At 49.2% G+C, this 19,830-nt stretch overlaps 1 protein-coding gene across 1 annotated transcript in view; it reads right to left on the reverse strand.

Annotated features, from left to right (window-relative positions):
* LOC144695549 (zinc-binding protein A33-like) overlaps positions 1 to 19,830 on the reverse strand; it is an 84,092-nt gene that overhangs the window by 49,007 nt on the left and 15,255 nt on the right. The window lies entirely within an intron of this gene.

Raw genomic sequence — 19,830 nt, forward strand, 5'->3', positions numbered from 1 at the left:
GGAGTCTTACAGGGGGAGGAGGCTAAAAGGGGGAGGAGTCTCACAGAGGGAGGAGTCTCACAGGGGGAGGAGGCTAAAAGGGGGAAGAGTCTCACAGGAAGTGGAGCCTCACAAGATGAGGATCCTGACAGTGAGGAGGAGTTCCTCAGTGGGGTGTCTCAGAGGTAATGTGGTCATTTGTCAGGTTTTGTAGCAGACAGTCTGACTGCCAGTGGGTCCATCTCCATTCCATTATTGGCTGTCCTCATGTCCAGCATTTGGAATTTGGAAATGGTCATCCTGCGGCTGGTCCAATAGTCTCTTTATTCACAGGCAATAATTGTCAGTTTCAAATAATGGAAAAGACTCCAAACGATGCTTTTTATTCATTCATGGGATGTGGGTTTCACTGGTTGGGCCAGCATTTATTGTCCATCCCTAATTGCCCTTGAGAAGGTGGTAGTGGGCAGCCTTCTTGAACCGCTGCAGTCAACGTGGTGTCGATACATCCAAAGTGCTGTTAGGGAGGGAGTACCAGAATTTTGACCTGGCGACAGTGAAGGAACAGCAATATATTTACAAGTCAGGATGGTGTGTAGCTTGGTGGGAAACTTACAGGTGGGGCTCTTCCCATCTATCTGCTGCTCTTGTCCTTTTATATAGCAACGGTCCTGGGTTTGGAAGCTGCTATATAAGCAACCTTAGTGAATTCCTGCAGTGCATCTTGTAGATGGTACACACTGCTGCTATTGTGTGTCGATGATGGAGGGAGTGAATGTTTGTGGATGTGGTGCCAATCAAGCAGGCTGCTTTGCCCTGGATGGTGTCAAGCTTCTTGAGTGTTGTGGTAGCTGCACTCACCCAAGCAAGTGGGGAATATTTCGTCACACCCCTGAATTTTGCATTGCAGATGGTGGACAGGCTTTGAGGACTCAGGAGGTGAGTTACTCGTAGAGAGTTCCTAGCCTCTGACCTGCTTTTGCAGCCACAGTATTTATTTGGCTAGTCAGTTCAGTTTTTGGTCAATGGTAGCCCCCAGGATGTTAATACTGGGGGATTCATTGATGGTAATACCATTGACTATCAAGGGGCGATAGTTAGATTCCATCAGACCATCAGACATAGGAGCAGAAATTAGGCCATTCGGCCCATCGAGTCTGCTCCACCATTCAATCATGGCTGATAAGTTTCTTAACCTCATTCTCCCGCCTTCTCCCCATAACCTTTGATCCCCTTACCAATCAAGAACCTATCTATCTTGGTCTTAAATACACTCAATGACCTGGCCTCCACAGCCTTCTGTGGCAATGAATTCCATAGATTCACCACTCTCTGGCTAAAGAAGTTTCTCCTCATCTCTGTTCTAAAAGGTCTTCCCTTTACTCTGAGGCTGTGCCCTCAGGTCCTAGTCTCTCCTAATAATGGAAACATCTTCCCCACGTCCACTCTACCCAGGCCATTCAGCATTCTGTAAGTTTCAATCAGATCCCCCCTCATCCTTCTAAACTCCATTGAGTATAGACCCAGAGTCCTCAAACGTTCCTCATATGTTAAGCCTTTCATTCCTGGGATCGTTCTCGTGAACCTCCTCTGAACCCTCTCCAGGGCCAGAACATCCTTCCTGAGATACGGGGCCCAAAATTTCTCACAATATTCTAAATGTGGTCTGATCAGAGCCTTATAAAGCCTCAGCAGCACATCCCTGCTTTTATATTCTAGTCTTCTTGAAATAAATGCCAACATTGCATTTGCCTTCCTAACTACCGACTCAACCTGCAAGTTAACCTTAAGAGAATCCTGGACTCGGACTCCCAAGTCCCTTTGCACTCCAGATTTCTGAATTCTCTCCCAATTTAGAAAATAGTCTATGCTTCTATTCTTCCTACCAAAGTGCATGATCTCACACTTGCCCACGTTGTATTCCATCTGCCACTTTTTTGCCCATTCTCCTAACCTGTCCAAATCCTTCTGCAGCCTCCCCGCCTCCTCAATACTGTCCCTCCACCTATCTTTGAATCATCTGCAAACTTAGTCAGGATGCCCTCAGGTCCTTCATCTAGATCATTAATGTATAAAGTGAAAAGTTGTGGTCCCAACACTGACCCCTGCGGAACTCCACTAGTCACCGGCCGCCATCTTGAGAATGACCCCCTTATCCCCACTCTCTGCCTTCTGCCAGACAGCCAATCTTCTATCCATGCTAGTACCTTGCCTCAAACATCATGGGCTCTTATCTTACGGAGCAGCCTTCTGTGCGGCACCTTGTCAAAGGCCTTCTGGAAGTCCAAGTAGATAACATCCATTGGCTCTCCATTGTCTAACCTACTTGTTACCTCCTCAAAGAATTCTAACAGGTTTGTCAGGCATGACCTCTGCTTGATGAAACCATGCTGACTTTGCCCTATTTTACCGTGCACTTCCAAGTATTCTGAAATCTCATCCTTAATAATGGATTCTAAAATCTTACCAACGACCGAGGTCAGGCTAATCGGCCTGTAATTTCCCGTCTTTTGCCTCACTCCCTTCTTAAACAGGGGGGATACATTAGCGATTTTCCAGCCCTCTGGGACCCTCCCTGACTCCAGTGATTCCTGAAAGATCACCACTAACGCCTCCACTATCTCTTCAGCTATCTCCTTCAGAACTCTGGGGTGTAATCCATCTGGTCCAGGTGATTTATCCACCTTCAGACCTTTCAGTTTTCCTAACACCTGCTCCTTGGTAATGGCCACCATACTCACCTCTGACCCCCGACTCAGTTAAACATTGGGGATGTCACTCGTGTCTTCCACTGTGAAGACTGACGTAAAGTACCTATTCAGTTCCTCTGCCATTTCTTTGTTCCCCACTACTACTTCTCCAGCGTCATTTTCCAGCGGCCCAATGTCCACTTTTGCCTCTCTCTTACCCTTTATTTATCTAAAAAACTCTTGCAATCTTCTTTTATATTACTGGCTAGTTTACGCTCATATTTAATCTTCTCCCTCCTTATTTCTTTTTTAGTTGTCCTCTGTTGGTCTTTGTAGGCTTCCCAATCCCCTGGTTTCCCACTGCTCTTCGCCGCATTGTATGCTTTCTCTTTAGCTTTTATGCTGTCCCTGAGTTCCCTTGTCAGACCATGGTTGCCTCATCCTCCCTTTAGTATGCTTCTTCTTCCTAGGGATGAATTTTTGCTGTGTCTCCCAAATTACTCCCAGATACTCCTGCTATTGCTGTTCCACTGTCTTTCCTGCTAGGCTCATCTCCCAGTCAATTCTGGCCAGCTCCTCCCTCAAGCCTCTGTAGTTGCCTTTATTCAACTGTAATACCAGCTTCCAGCTTTTTCCTCTCAAATTACAGGGCAAATTCTATCATATTATGGTCACTTCCTCCTAAGGGTTCCTTCACCTTAAGCTCCCTTATCAAATCTGCCTCGTTACACATCACTAAACATAGAATTGCCTGTTCCCTAGTGGGCTCCACCACAAGCTGCTCCAAAAAGCCATCTTGTAGACATTCCACAAATTCCTTTTCTTGGGATCCACTACCAACCTGATTTTCCCAGTCTACCTGCATATTGAAAGCCCCCATGATCACTGTAACCTTGCCTTTCTTACACACCTTTATATCTCCTGGTGTATCTTGTGCCCCACATCCTGACTACTGTTCGGATGCCTGTACATAACTCCCATTATGGTTTTTTTACCTTCGCAGTTCCTCAACTCTACCCACACAGATTCTACATCATCTGACCCTATGTCATTTCTTGCTATCGATTTAATTTCATTTCTTACTAACAAAGCAATCCCACCCCTCTGCCAACCTGCCTGCTTTCTTAGATTCTCTATTGTTGGAGATGGTCATTGCCTGGCACTTGTGTGGTGCAAATGTTACTTGCCACTTGTCAGCCCAAGCCTGGATAGTGTCCAAGTCTTGCTGCATTTAGACATGGACTGCCTCAGTATCTGAGGAGTTGCAAATGGTGTTGAACATTGTGCAATCATCAGCGAACATCCCCACTTCTGACCTTATGATGGAAGGAAGGTCATTGATGAAGCGGTTGAAGATGTTGGGCCGATGACACTACCCTGAGGAACTCCTGCAGTGATGTCCTGGAGCTGAGCAAACTGACCTCCAACAACCAAAACCATCTTCCTTTGTGCTAGGCATGACTCCAACCAGTGGAGAGTTTTCCCCCTGATTCCCATTGACTCCAGTTTTGCAAAGGCTCCTTGATGACACACTCGATCAAATGCGGCCTTGATGTCAAGGGCAGTCACTCTCACCTCACGCTAAGAGTTCAGCTCTTTTGTCCATGTTTGAACCAAGGCTGTAATGAGGTCAGGAGCTGAGTGGCCCTGGTGGAACCCAAACTGGGCGTCAGTGAGCAGGTTATTGCTAAGCAAGCGTTACTTGATAGCACTGTTGATGACCCCTTCCATTGCTTTACTGATGATCGAGAGTAGACTGATAGGGCGGTAACTGGCCAGTCAATTTCCTTCATAGCCAGGTTGATGCCAGTGTTTTGGCTGTACTTGAACAGCTTGGCTAGGAGTGCGGCCACTTCTGGAGCGCAAGTCTTCAGTACTATTGCCGGAATATTGTCAGGTTCCATAGCCTTTCAGTAACCAGTGCCTTCAGTCGTTCCTTGATATCACATGAAGTGAATTGAATTGGCTGAAGACTGGCATTTGTGATGCTGGGGACCTCCGGAGGAGGCTGAGATGGATCATCCACTCGGCACTTCAGGCTGAAGATTGCAGCAAATGCTTCAGCCTTATCTTTTGAACTGATGTGCTGGGCTCCCACATCATTGAGGATGGGATTATTCATGGAGCCTCCTCCTCAGTGAGTTGTATAATTGTTCACCAGAACCCACGACTGGATGTGGCAGGACTGCAGAGCTTAGATCTGATCCGTTGGTTGTGGGATCGGTTAGCTCTGTCTATCACTTGCTGTTTATGCTGTTTGACACGCAAGTAGCCTATGTTAACCAATGAAGATTAGACATTGGGTGGTGCCAATTGTTTCCTCTACCAGCCTCGAATTCCCATTAGTTGATACCAATATCTTGTCAAATCATTTCCAGTTATCAGTGTGTGTCTGTGAATAATGATCCTATTGGATCTATCTGGTTGGTGTGTCTGCCTTGACAACACCACCCTCACATTCCACACCGCGATGAACAGTGTGTCCCTGTCTCTGACACCATTCACCAATTCACCATCCCCAAGAGAAAGACCATCCTGCATTCTGCAGCTTGTGCCAATAGCAGCCACTGAGGAACAGATAAACACTGCTCATTTCCAGGGGGGTACTTTGGCTTTAAGTTGTTGGTTTTATTTCCAACTCTTACACCACATGTATCAGTTGTTTAGGGCAGCAGGGTTATGTGAGACCTCAGGGGGTGCTTGTCTCCACCCTTTTGTGAGTTCGCCCAGGCTCAGCTAAATGTTCCTCGCTCAGGGTTCGGAGAAAAGGCCCACGGTGGAACCAGCAACTTTTGGATGGTGATGGTGGAAGAGCTCGAACCGTCAGGGACAACAGCTGGTCATGGGCGGAGGATCCTTTGGGAAAAAGACTTGTGCTTCCTTTATCCACACATGTGGGAGGTAATGGGAAGCAGAAGGTGTGGAAGGAGGCCACTCAGTCCATCATGTCAGCACCAGCACTCCAAATGACCAATAAATTAGTGCAATTCTCCTGCCTTCTCCTAGTAAACCTGCAAATTATCCCTTTACAAATAACAGTCTAATTCTCTTTTGAATGAGTCAATTAAACCTGCCTCCGCCACACTCTCTCAGGCAGTGCATTCCAGATCCTAACCACTCGATTGACCCTGTCTCCACCACACTCGCAAACAGTGCATTCCAGATCCTAACCACTCGATTGACCCTGTCTCCACCACACTCTCAGACAGTGCATTCCAGATCCTTACCACTCGATTGACCCTGTCTCCACCACACTCTCAGACAGTGCATTCCAGATCCTAACCACAAGATTGACCCTGTCTCCACCACACTCTCAGACAGTGCATTGCAGATCCTAACCACTCGATTGACCCTGTCTCCACCACACTCGCAGACAGTGCATTCCAGATCCTAACCACTCGATTGACCCTGTCCCCACCACACTCTCAGACAGTGCATTCCAGATGCTAACCACTCGATTGACCCTGTCTCCACCACACTCTCAGACAGTGCATTCCAGATCCTAACCACTCGATTGACCGTCTCCACCACACTCTCAGACAGTGCATTCCAGATCCTAACCACTCGATTGATCCTGTCTCCACCACACTCTCAGACAGTGCATTCCAGATCCTAACCACTCGATTGACCCTGTCTCCACCACACTCTCAGACAGTGCATTCCAAATCCTAACCACTCGATTGATCCTGTCTCCACCACACTCTCAGACAGTGCATTCCAGATCCTAACCACTCGATTGACCCTGTCTCCACCACACTCTCAGACAGTGCATTCCAGATCCTAACCACTCGATTGACCCTGTCACCACCACACTCTCAGACAGTGCATTCCAGATCCTAACCACTCGATTGATCCTGCCTCCACCACATTCTCAGACAGTGCATTCCAGATCCTAACCACTCGATTGACACTGTCTCCACCACACTCTCAGACAGTGCATTCCAGATCCTAACCACTCGATTGACCCTGCCTCCACCACACTCTCAGACAGTGCATTCCAGATCCTAACCACTCGATTGACCCTGTCTCCACCACACTCTCAGACAGTACATTCCAGACCCTAACCACTCGATTGACCCTGTCTCCACCACACTCTCAGACAGTGCATTCCAGATCCTAACCACTCGATTGACCCTGTCTCCACCACACTCTCAGACAGTGCATTCAAGATCCTAACCACTCGATTGACCCTGTCTCCACCACACTCTCAGACAGTGCATTCCAGATCCTAACCACTCGATTGACCCTGCCTCCACCACACTCTCAGACAGTGCATTCCAGATCCTAACCACTCGATTGACCCTGTCTCCACCACACTCTCAGACAGTACATTCCAGACCCTAACCACTCGATTGACCCTGTCTCCACCACACTCTCAGACAGTGCATTCCAGATCCTAACCACTCGATTGACCCTGTCTCCACCACACTCTCAGACAGTACATTCCAGATCCTAACCACTCGATTGACCTTGTCTCCACCACACTCTCAGACAGTGCATTCCAGACCCTAACCACTCGATTGACCCTGTCTCCACCACACTCTCAGACAGTACATTCCAGATCCTAACCACTCGATTGACCCTGTCTCCACCACACTCTCAGACAGTGCATTCCAGATCCTAACCACTCGATTGACCCTGTCTCCACCACACTCTCAGACAGTACATTCCAGACACTAACCACTCGATTGACCCTGTCTCCACCACACTCTCAGACAGTACATTCCAGATCCTAACCACTCGATTGACCCTGTCTCCACCACACTCTCAGACAGTACATTCCAGATCCTAACCACTCGATTGACCCTGTCTCCACCACACTCTCAGACAGTGCATTCCAGATCCTAACCACTCGATTGACCCTGTCTCCACCACACTCTCAGACAGTACATTCCAGACCCTAACCACTCGATTGACCCTGTCTCCACCACACTCTCAGACAGTGCATTCCAGATCCTAACCACTCGATTGACCCTGTCTCCACCACACTCTCAGACAGTGCATTCCAGATCCTAACCACTCGATTGAACCTGTCTCCACCAAACTCTCAGACAGTGCATTCCAGATCCTAACCACTCGATTGACCCTGTCTCCACCACACTCGCAGACAGTGCATTCCAGACCCTAACCACTCGATTGACCCTGTCTCCACCACACTCTCAGACAGTGCATTCCAGACCCTAACCACTCGATTGACCCTGTCTCCACCACACTCTCAGACAGTGCATTCCAGACCCTAACCACTCGATCGACCCTGTCTCCACCACACTCTCAGACAGTACATTCCAGATCCTAACCACTCGATTGACCCTGTCTCCACCACACTCTCAGACAGTGCATTCCAGATCCTAACCACTCGATTGACCCTGTCTCCACCACACTCTCAGACAGTGCATTCCAGATCCTAACCACTCGATTGACCCTGTCTCCACCACACTCTCAGGCAGTGCATTCCAGATGCTAACCACTCGATTGACCCTGTCTCCACCACACTCTCAGACAGTGCATTCCAGACCCTAACCACTCGATTGACCCTGTCTCCACCACACTCTCAGACAGTGCATTCCAGACCCTAACCACTCGATTGACCCTGTCTCCACCACACTCTCAGACAGTGCATTCCAGACCCTAACCACTCGATTGACCCTGTCTACTCCACACTCTCAGACAGTACATTCCAGATCCTAACCACTCGATTGACCCTGTCTCCACCACACTCTCAGACAGTACATTCCAGATCCTAACCACTCGATTGACCCTGTCTCCACCACACTCTCAGACAGTACATTCCAGACCCTAACCACTCGATTGACCCTGTCTCCACCACACTCTCAGACAGTGCATTCCAGATCCTAACCACTCGATTGACCCTGTCTCCACCACACTCTCAGACAGTGCATTCCAGACCCTAACCACTCGATTGACCCTGTCTCCACCACACTCTCAGACAGTGCATTCCAGACCCTAACCACTCGATTGACCCTGTCTCCACCACACTCTCAGACAGTGCATTCCAGATCCTAACCACTCGATTGACCCTGTCTCCACCACACTCTCAGACAGTACATTCCAGACCCTAACCACTCGATTGACCCTGTCTCCACCACACTCTCAGACAGTACATTCCAGACCCTAACCACTCGATTGACCCTGTCTCCACCACACTCTCAGACAGTGCATTCCAGATCCTAACCACTCGATTGACCCTGTCTCCACCACACTCTCAGACAGTGCATTCCAGATCCTAACCACTCGATTGACCCTGTCTCCACCACACTCTCAGACAGTGCATTCCAGATCCTAACCACTCGATTGACCCTGTCTCCACCACACTCTCAGACAGTGCATTCCAGATCCTAACCACTCGATTGACCCTGTCTCCACCACACTCTCAGACAGTGCATTCCAGATCCTAACCACTCGATTGACCCTGTCACCACCACACTCTCAGACAGTGCATTCCAGATCCTAACCACTCGATTGATCCTGCCTCCACCACATTCTCAGACAGTGCATTCCAGATCCTAACCACTCGATTGACCCTGTCTCCACCACACTCTCAGACAGTGCATTCCAGATCCTAACCACTCGATTGATCCTGCCTCCACCACACTCTCAGACAGTGCATTCCAGATCCTAACCACTCGATTGACCCTGTCTCCACCACACTCTCAGACAGTGCATTCCAGACCCTAACCACTCGATTGACCCTGTCTCCACCACACTCTCAGACAGTACATTCCAGATCCTAACCACTCGATTGACCCTGTCTCCACCACACTCTCAGACAGTACATTCCAGATCCTAACCACTCGATTGACCCTGTCTCCACCACACTCTCAGACATTGCATTCCTTATCCTAACCACTCGATTGACCCTGTCTCCACCACACTCTCAGACAGTACATTCCAGACCCTAACCACTCGATTGACCCTGTCTCCACCACACTCTCAGACAGTGCATTCCAGATCCTAACCACTCGATTGACCCTGTCTCCACCACACTCTCAGACAGTGCATTCCAGATCCTAACCACTCGATTGACCCTGTCTCCACCACACTCTCAGACAGTGCATTCCAGATCCTAACCACTCGATTGACCCTGTCTCCACCACACTCTCAGGCAGTGCATTCCAGATGCTAACCACTCGATTGACCCTGTCTCCACCACACTCTCAGACAGTGCATTCCAGACCCTAACCACTCGATTGACCCTGTCTCCACCACACTCTCAGACAGTGCATTCCAGACCCTAACCACTCGATTGACCCTGTCTCCACCACACTCTCAGACAGTGCATTCCAGACCCTAACCACTCGATTGACCCTGTCTACTCCACACTCTCAGACAGTACATTCCAGATCCTAACCACTCGATTGACCCTGTCTCCACCACACTCTCTGACAGTGCATTCCAGACCCTAACCACTCGATTGACCCTGTCTCCACCACACTCTCAGACAGTGCATTCCAGACCCTAACCACTCGATTGACCCTGTCTCCACCACACTCTCAGACAGTTCATTCCAGATCCTAACCACTCGATTGTCCCTGTCTCCACCACACTCTCAGACAGTACATTCCAGACCCTAACCACTCGATTGACCCTGTCTCCACCACACTCTCAGACAGTACATTCCAGACCCTAACCACTCGATTGACCCTTTCTCCACCACACTCTCAGACAGTGCATTCCAGATCCTAACCACTCGATTGACCCTGTCTCCACCACACTCTCAGACAGTGCATTCCAGATCCTAACCACTCGATTGACCCAGTCTCCACCACACTCTCAGACAGTGCATTCCAGATCCTAACCACTCGATTGACCCTGTCTCCACCACACTCTCAGACAGTGCATTCCAGACCCTAACCACTCGATTGACCCTGTCTCCACCACACTCTCAGACAGTGCATTCCAGATCCTAACCACTCGATTGACCCTGTCTCCACCACACTCTCAGACAGTGCATTCCAGATCCTAACCACTTGATTGACCCTGTCTCCACCACACTCTCAGACAGTACATTCCAGACCCTAACCACTCGATTGACCCTGTCTCCACCACACTCTCAGACAGTACATTCCAGACCCTAACCACTCGATTGACCCTGTCTCCACCACACTCTCAGACAGTGCATTCCAGATCCTAACCACTCGATTGACCCTGTCTCCACCACACTCTCAGACAGTGCATTCCAGATCCTAACCACTCGATTGACCCTGTCTCCACCACACTCTCAGACAGTGCATTCCAGATCCTAACCACTCGATTGACCCTGTCTCCACCACACTCTCAGACAGTGCATTCCAGACCCTAACCACTCGATTGACCCTGTCTCCACCACACTCTCAGACAGTGCATTCCAGATCCTAACCACTCGATTGACCCTGTCTCCACCACACTCTCAGACAGTGCATTCCAGATCCTAACCACTCGATTGACCCTGTCTCCACCACACTCTCAGACAGTACATTCCAGACCCTAACCACTCGATTGACCCTGTCTCCACCACACTCTCAGACAGTGCATTCCAGATCCTAACCACTCGATTGACCCTTTCCCCACCACACTCTCAGACAGTGCATTCCAGACCCTAACCACTCGATTGACCCTGTCTCCACCACACTCTCAGACAGTGCATTCCAAACCCTAACCACTCGATTGACCGTCTCCACCACACTCTCAGACAGTGCATTCCAGATCCTAACCACTCGATTGATCCTGTCTCCACCACACTCTCAGACAGTGCATTCCAGATCCTAACCACTCGATTGACCCTGTCTCCACCACACTCTCAGACAGTGCATTCCAGATCCTAACCACTCGATTGACCCTGTCACCACCACACTCTCAGACAGTGCATTCCAGATCCTAACCACTCGATTGATCCTGCCTCCACCACATTCTCAGACAGTGCATTCCAGATCCTAACCACTCGATTGACCCTGTCTCCACCACACTCTCAGACAGTGCATTCCAGATCCTAACCACTCGATTGATCCTGCCTCCACCACACTCTCAGACAGTGCATTCCAGATCCTAACCACTCGATTGACCCTGTCTCCACCACACTCTCAGACAGTGCATTCCAGATCCTAACCACTCGATTGACCCTGTCTCCACCACACTCTCAGACAGTGCATTCCAGATCCTAACCACTCGATTGACCCTGTCTCCCCCACACTCTCAGACAGTGCATTCCAGATCCTAACCACTCGATTGACCCTGTCTCCACCACACTCTCAGACAGTACATTCCAGACCCTAACCACTCGATTGACCCTGTCTCCACCACACTCTCAGACAGTGCATTCCAGATCCTAACCACTCGATTGACCCTGTCTCCACCACACTCTCAGACAGTGCATTCCAGATCCTAACCACTCGATTGACCCTGTCTCCACCACACTCTCAGACAGTGCATTCCAGATCCTAACCACTCGATTGACCCTGTCACCACCACACTCTCAGACAGTGCATTCCAGATCCTAACCACTCGATTGATCCTGCCTCCACCACATTCTCAGACAGTGCATTCCAGATCCTAACCACTCGATTGACCCTGTCTCCACCACACTCTCAGACAGTGCATTCCAGATCCTAACCACTCGATTGATCCTGCCTCCACCACACTCTCAGACAGTGCATTCCAGATCCTAACCACTCGATTGACCCTGTCTCCACCACACTCTCAGACAGTGCATTCCAGACCCTAACCACTCGATTGACCCTGTCTCCACCACACTCTCAGACAGTACATTCCAGATCCTAACCACTCGATTGACCCTGTCTCCACCACACTCTCAGACAGTACATTCCAGATCCTAACCACTCGATTGACCCTGTCTCCACCACACTCTCAGACATTGCATTCCTTATCCTAACCACTCGATTGACCCTGTCTCCACCACACTCTCAGACAGTACATTCCAGACCCTAACCACTCGATTGACCCTGTCTCCACCACACTCTCAGACAGTGCATTCCAGATCCTAACCACTCGATTGACCCTGTCTCCACCACACTCTCAGACAGTGCATTCCAGATCCTAACCACTCGATTGACCCTGTCTCCACCACACTCTCAGACAGTGCATTCCAGATCCTAACCACTCGATTGACCCTGTCTCCACCACACTCTCAGGCAGTGCATTCCAGATGCTAACCACTCGATTGACCCTGTCTCCACCACACTCTCAGACAGTGCATTCCAGACCCTAACCACTCGATTGACCCTGTCTCCACCACACTCTCAGACAGTGCATTCCAGACCCTAACCACTCGATTGACCCTGTCTCCACCACACTCTCAGACAGTGCATTCCAGACCCTAACCACTCGATTGACCCTGTCTACTCCACACTCTCAGACAGTACATTCCAGATCCTAACCACTCGATTGACCCTGTCTCCACCACACTCTCTGACAGTGCATTCCAGACCCTAACCACTCGATTGACCCTGTCTCCACCACACTCTCAGACAGTGCATTCCAGACCCTAACCACTCGATTGACCCTGTCTCCACCACACTCTCAGACAGTTCATTCCAGATCCTAACCACTCGATTGTCCCTGTCTCCACCACACTCTCAGACAGTACATTCCAGACCCTAACCACTCGATTGACCCTGTCTCCACCACACTCTCAGACAGTACATTCCAGACCCTAACCACTCGATTGACCCTTTCTCCACCACACTCTCAGACAGTGCATTCCAGATCCTAACCACTCGATTGACCCTGTCTCCACCACACTCTCAGACAGTGCATTCCAGATCCTAACCACTCGATTGACCCAGTCTCCACCACACTCTCAGACAGTGCATTCCAGATCCTAACCACTCGATTGACCCTGTCTCCACCACACTCTCAGACAGTGCATTCCAGACCCTAACCACTCGATTGACCCTGTCTCCACCACACTCTCAGACAGTGCATTCCAGATCCTAACCACTCGATTGACCCTGTCTCCACCACACTCTCAGACAGTGCATTCCAGATCCTAACCACTTGATTGACCCTGTCTCCACCACACTCTCAGACAGTACATTCCAGACCCTAACCACTCGATTGACCCTGTCTCCACCACACTCTCAGACAGTACATTCCAGACCCTAACCACTCGATTGACCCTGTCTCCACCACACTCTCAGACAGTGCATTCCAGATCCTAACCACTCGATTGACCCTGTCTCCACCACACTCTCAGACAGTGCATTCCAGATCCTAACCACTCGATTGACCCTGTCTCCACCACACTCTCAGACAGTGCATTCCAGATCCTAACCACTCGATTGACCCTGTCTCCACCACACTCTCAGACAGTACATTCCAGACCCTAACCACTCGATTGACCCTGTCTCCACCACACTCTCAGACAGTGCATTCCAGATCCTAACCACTCGATTGACCCTGTCTCCACCACACTCTCAGACAGTGCATTCCAGATCCTAACCACTCGATTGACCCTGTCTCCACCACACTCTCAGACAGTACATTCCAGACCCTAACCACTCGATTGACCCTGTCTCCACCACACTCTCAGACAGTGCATTCCAGATCCTAACCACTCGATTGACCCTTTCCCCACCACACTCTCAGACAGTGCATTCCAGACCCTAACCACTCGATTGACCCTGTCTCCACCACACTCTCAGACAGTGCATTCCAAACCCTAACCACTCGATTGACCGTCTCCACCACACTCTCAGACAGTGCATTCCAGATCCTAACCACTCGATTGATCCTGTCTCCACCACACTCTCAGACAGTGCATTCCAGATCCTAACCACTCGATTGACCCTGTCTCCACCACACTCTCAGACAGTGCATTCCAGATCCTAACCACTCGATTGACCCTGTCACCACCACACTCTCAGACAGTGCATTCCAGATCCTAACCACTCGATTGATCCTGCCTCCACCACATTCTCAGACAGTGCATTCCAGATCCTAACCACTCGATTGACCCTGTCTCCACCACACTCTCAGACAGTGCATTCCAGATCCTAACCACTCGATTGATCCTGCCTCCACCACACTCTCAGACAGTGCATTCCAGATCCTAACCACTCGATTGACCCTGTCTCCACCACACTCTCAGACAGTGCATTCCAGATCCTAACCACTCGATTGACCCTGTCTCCACCACACTCTCAGACAGTGCATTCCAGATCCTAACCACTCGATTGACCCTGTCTCCCCCACACTCTCAGACAGTGCATTCCAGATCCTAACCACTCGATTGACCCTGTCTCCACCACACTCTCAGACAGTACATTCCAGACCCTAACCACTCGATTGACCCTGTCTCCACCACACTCTCAGACAGTGCATTCCAGATCCTAACCACTCGATTGACCCTGTCTCCACCACACTCTCAGACAGTACATTCCAAATCCTAACCACTCGATTGACCCTGTCTCCACCACACTCTCAGACAGTGCATTCCAGACCCTAACCACTCGATTGACCCTGTCTCCACCACACTCTCAGACAGTACATTCCAGATCCTAACCACTCGATTGACCCTGTCTCCACCACACTCTCAGACAGTACATTCCAGACCCTAACCACTCGATTGACCCTGTCTCCACCACACTCTCAGACAGTGCATTCCAGATCCTAAGCACTCGATTGACCCTGTCTCCACCACACTCTCAGACAGTACATTCCAGACCCTAACCACTCGATTGACCCTGTCTCCACCACACTCTCAGACAGTGCATTCCAGACCCTAACCACTCGATTGACCCTGTCTCCACCACACTTTCAGACAGTGCATTCCAGATCCTAACCACTCGATTGACCCTGTCTCCACCACACTCTCAGACAGTGCATTCCAGATCCTAACCACTCGATTGACCCTGTCTCCACCACACTCTCAGGCAGTGCATTCCAGATGCTAACCACTCGATTGACCCTGTCTCCACCACACTCTCAGACAGTGCATTCCAGACCCTAACCACTCGATTGACCCTGTCTCCACCACACTCTCAGACAGTGCATTCCAGACCCTAACCACTCGATTGACCCTGTCTCCACCACACTCTCAGACAGTGCATTCCAGACCCTAACCACTCGATTGACCCTGTCTCCACCACACTCTCAGACAGTACATTCCAGATCCTAACCACTCGATTGACCCTGTCTCCACCACACTCTCAGACAGTACATTCCAGATCCTAACCACTCGATTGACCCTATCTCCACCACACTCTCAGACAGTACATTCCAGACCCTAACCACTTGATTGACCCTGTCTCCACCACACTCTCAGACAGTACATTCCAGATCCTAACCACTCGATTGACCCTGTCTCCACCACACTCTCAGACAGTGCATTCCAGATCCTAACCACTCGATTGACCCTGTCTCCACCACACTCTCAGACAGTACATTCCAGACCCTAACCACTCGATTGACCCTGTCTCCACCACACTCTCAGACAGTACATTCCAGATCCTAACCATTTGCTGAGTTGTAAAGATTTTTTCCATATCACTTTTCCTTCTTTTGCAAATCACTTTAAATCCGTGCCCTCTGGTTCTCTTTCCTTCCAAACCCAGGACATTTATCACCTAGAAGGGCAAGGGCAGCAGACGCATGGGAATACCATCACCTACAAGTTCCCCTCCAAGCCATTTACCATCCTGACTTGGATATATATTGCTGTTCCTTCACTGTCGCTGGGTCAAAATCCTGGAACTCCCTCCCTAACAGCACTGTGTGTGTATCTACCCCACATGGACTGCACCGGTTCAAGAAGGCAGCTCCCACCACCTTCTCAAGGGCAACTAGGGATGGGCAGCAAATGACGCTCATTTCCCTTGACAGAATAGGAAAGAAACAGAAGAGGAAAGCACAGGACCGGGAGACAAGGAGAAAGGAGCAGAGGAGCTGGTCTTGTGCACATCCCCACTATTACTACATTAGATATATCCAGTATTTTTATTAGTTATTAGTACAGTCATTATTAACAATTATTATTTAAACTTGAATAATAAAGTAATTCAGTGTATCAATACAATCTCAGTGCTTGTTTTAATTAATTATATTGGCCTGGCCATAAGCTCCTAATTATGTTTGTGAATTTGCTTGCATGGTGGGGTGGTGAGGGAGAGTGTCTGGGATTCCTGAGTTCCATTAATGGCCACCTTATCACACTGGAGGGGATAGATGGGGGTATTTTTGGAGTCCCACATTGAGAGGATTTTTTACGCAGGGCAGGAGTTTCACAGGGATTCGTATCACAGGAGGAGTTTCACAGGGCGGTGGGGGGTGGGTGTTACTGGGAGGAGTTTCACAGGGCGGTGGGGGGTGGGTGTGACTGGGAGGAGTTTCACAGGGCGGTGGGGGGTGGGTGGCACTGGGAGGAGTTTCACAGGGCGGTGGGGGGTGGGTGTGACTGGGAGGAGTTTCACAGGGCGGTGGGGGGTGTGTGTGACTGGGAGGAGTTTCACAGGGCGGTGGGTGTGACTGGGAGGAGTTTCACAGGACGGTGGGGGGTGTGTGTGACTGGGAGGAGTTTCACAGGGTGGTGGGGGGTGGGTGTGACTGGGAGGAGTTTCACAGGGCGATGGGGGGTGTGTGTGACTGGGAGGAGTTTCACAGGGTGGTGGGGGGTGGGTGTGACTGGGAGGAGTTTCCCAGGGTGGTGGGGGGTGGGTGTGACTGGGAGGAGTTTCACAGGGCGGTGGGGGGTGGGTGTGACTGGGAGGAGTTTCACAGGGCGGTGGGGGGTGTGTGTGACTGGGAGGAGTTTCACAGGGTGGTGGGGGGTGGGTGTTACTGGGAGGAGTTTCACAGGGCGGTGGGGGGTGGGTGTGACTGGGAGGAGTTTCACAGGGTGGTGGGGGGTGGGTGTGACTGGGAGGAGTTTCCCAGGGTGGAAATGCACACGCTGAGTTTTGGAGTTCCACATACAGTGGGAGGAATTTCACAGTTGATGGAGTTTCACCGTTTTCCCTGTTTCAAAGGGAGCTTTCCACAGGGCCTGGGATTTCAGTGTTCAGGATTTTAAGGGGCTGTGTTTCAGATTAGGAATTTCACAGGCGGGGAGAGCTTCAAGGCATGAGCTGTTTCCTAGTGAAAGTAGAGTTACACACAGGTGAAGAGATTCACAGGCAGTGAGTTAATTTTACTGAGGGGGGGGTTTGATAAGAGGGGAGCTCGGCAGTGCAGTCAGTATTAGTTTGTGTTGGGATTTAGTTTGACGTACTGTATTATTTTACCGTGCTGTACTAACTAGCCATGGTGTAGTTTGAAGTGCTGCATTAACTTGAGAGGAGATTTTGTGGCGCAGTGGTACCATCCCTGCCTCTGAGTTAGGAGCGGACAGTTCAAGACCCATCATAGGGCTTGATGGACATGGCAAGGCACCTGTTTTTAAGGCAGCTAAACAGGTTGAGCAGAAACCTGAAAAAGCTTCCAACATGTGCTAATGGCAGCGATGAGAATGGGAACGATTCCTGATCAGTCATGTGATGGAAAGAAATCTGGAGCACTTACCAGCAATATTCATTGCTCCAGATCACAACATTTTTTTATTCATTCCTGGGATGTGGGTATGGTTGCCCATGTGTTAAAGTGTGTGTTGCCTCAGCAACTCAGAGACTTTGTGGGGCCAATTGGCTGGTGAGGATCCGATTGGTGCCGACAGCATGGGGTTTGATCCGTGTTCCAGCTGGGGTAGATCTGGGAGCTGCCTCCTTGTCTTACCTGTGCTGGAGATCATGGTGCTGTGGGTTTGAACTGCTTTTGGGCAGAGAACTGAGAAGAAAAATTATTCTGAGATGTTCCATCAATGTTGGATGCTGCATTCATTTTATGCACTGTATCAGTTGGTGCCCATTAGTACATGTACTGTGTATTTTCTTTGGACATTACAGTATAAGATAAATTTTGTAACTTGTGTTATCCTTACAAATCTGTATATATCTTAAAGGTATAGTTGTGGGTGAAGGAGTATTGTAATATAGTTCATCTTGTTGAATAAATGTTTTATTCTTTTATGACAAGTTCATCAGCTGACTCATATGACTGTTCATTAGCCACTCTCCACGTATCTAAACAAACAAATATAAGTTCGGATCTATCAAGCTGGCTTCCACACTGGGATCAGGCTTGTCCAGGGGTAACCTCAGTGGGGATCAAAACAAACTGGGGGCTATTGCCGGATTTGAAACGTGGACAGCGGGTGATTGGACGTGGAATAATAACTGGTTCAGGATTTATCATGAGAAGGTGGAATTGGAAAACCTTGAACATTGGTTGCATCTATGAATCCTTATAAAATGATTATGAAGGAGAAGATATATGGTATGGAGTGTCAGAGTTCCAAAGTTGTTCCTGTGAATAAAAACTCTGAACTGTGGCCCAGTTGAGCAGAGAACGGATCCAAGTAAAATTACTGATATATCAACCTCAGTCATGGACAATGTGAAAACAGCTGAAGTGCTTGCAAAATTGGAAATCAAGAATTGCCAACAAAAAGAACAAAGTGCAAAATGGCCTGGCAAAGTCAATGAGCAGAGACACTGATTTGAAAGTGCTTGCCAGTGCTAATATGCAAAATATAGCAGTTAGAATCCAGGCAAGTGGACAGTTTGCAAAAGACCGTTCTAAACCTGGAATAGAGCGGAGTGATATAGTTCATGGATTATGCAAAAGAATTGAAGTGTTGGAACAAACTATGAAATTCCACAGCGAGAATATAATTGACTTTGTTCAAAAAGAATTGGAAAAGATCAATTCAAAATGGGATTTGGAGAAATTGTAAAAAACGAGTCACAAAAATGCAATGTGAATAGTTAAAGACATAGTTTCGTGCTGTTGTTAAAAGTAGGAGAGCATACCTGGGGAGAGGTTAACGTGTAGTATATAGGATTAACAGACGGGATGTGGTAATGTATGACATGGATGATGATACACCACTGACACGAGTCAGTCATGAATTAGACTCTCACATGAGAGATTGGAATCATGATTATGAGCTATATGCCTACTCTGTAACCTGTTTAGAAGTAGTACAAATAAACAATTGTTAAACAGATATTAAAGTATGTCTACAGCCTGTCAACGAACCAAGTCTCACGCCTGGTGTCCAAGACAGATAAACCCAATCTCAGAACATGGTGGCAGTTCAGAACAGGTGGGTGTC

Source organism: Cetorhinus maximus, chromosome 21 (assembly GCF_964194155.1).
Source record: "Cetorhinus maximus chromosome 21, sCetMax3.hap1.1, whole genome shotgun sequence".
Lineage (NCBI taxonomy): Eukaryota > Metazoa > Chordata > Chondrichthyes > Lamniformes > Cetorhinidae > Cetorhinus > Cetorhinus maximus.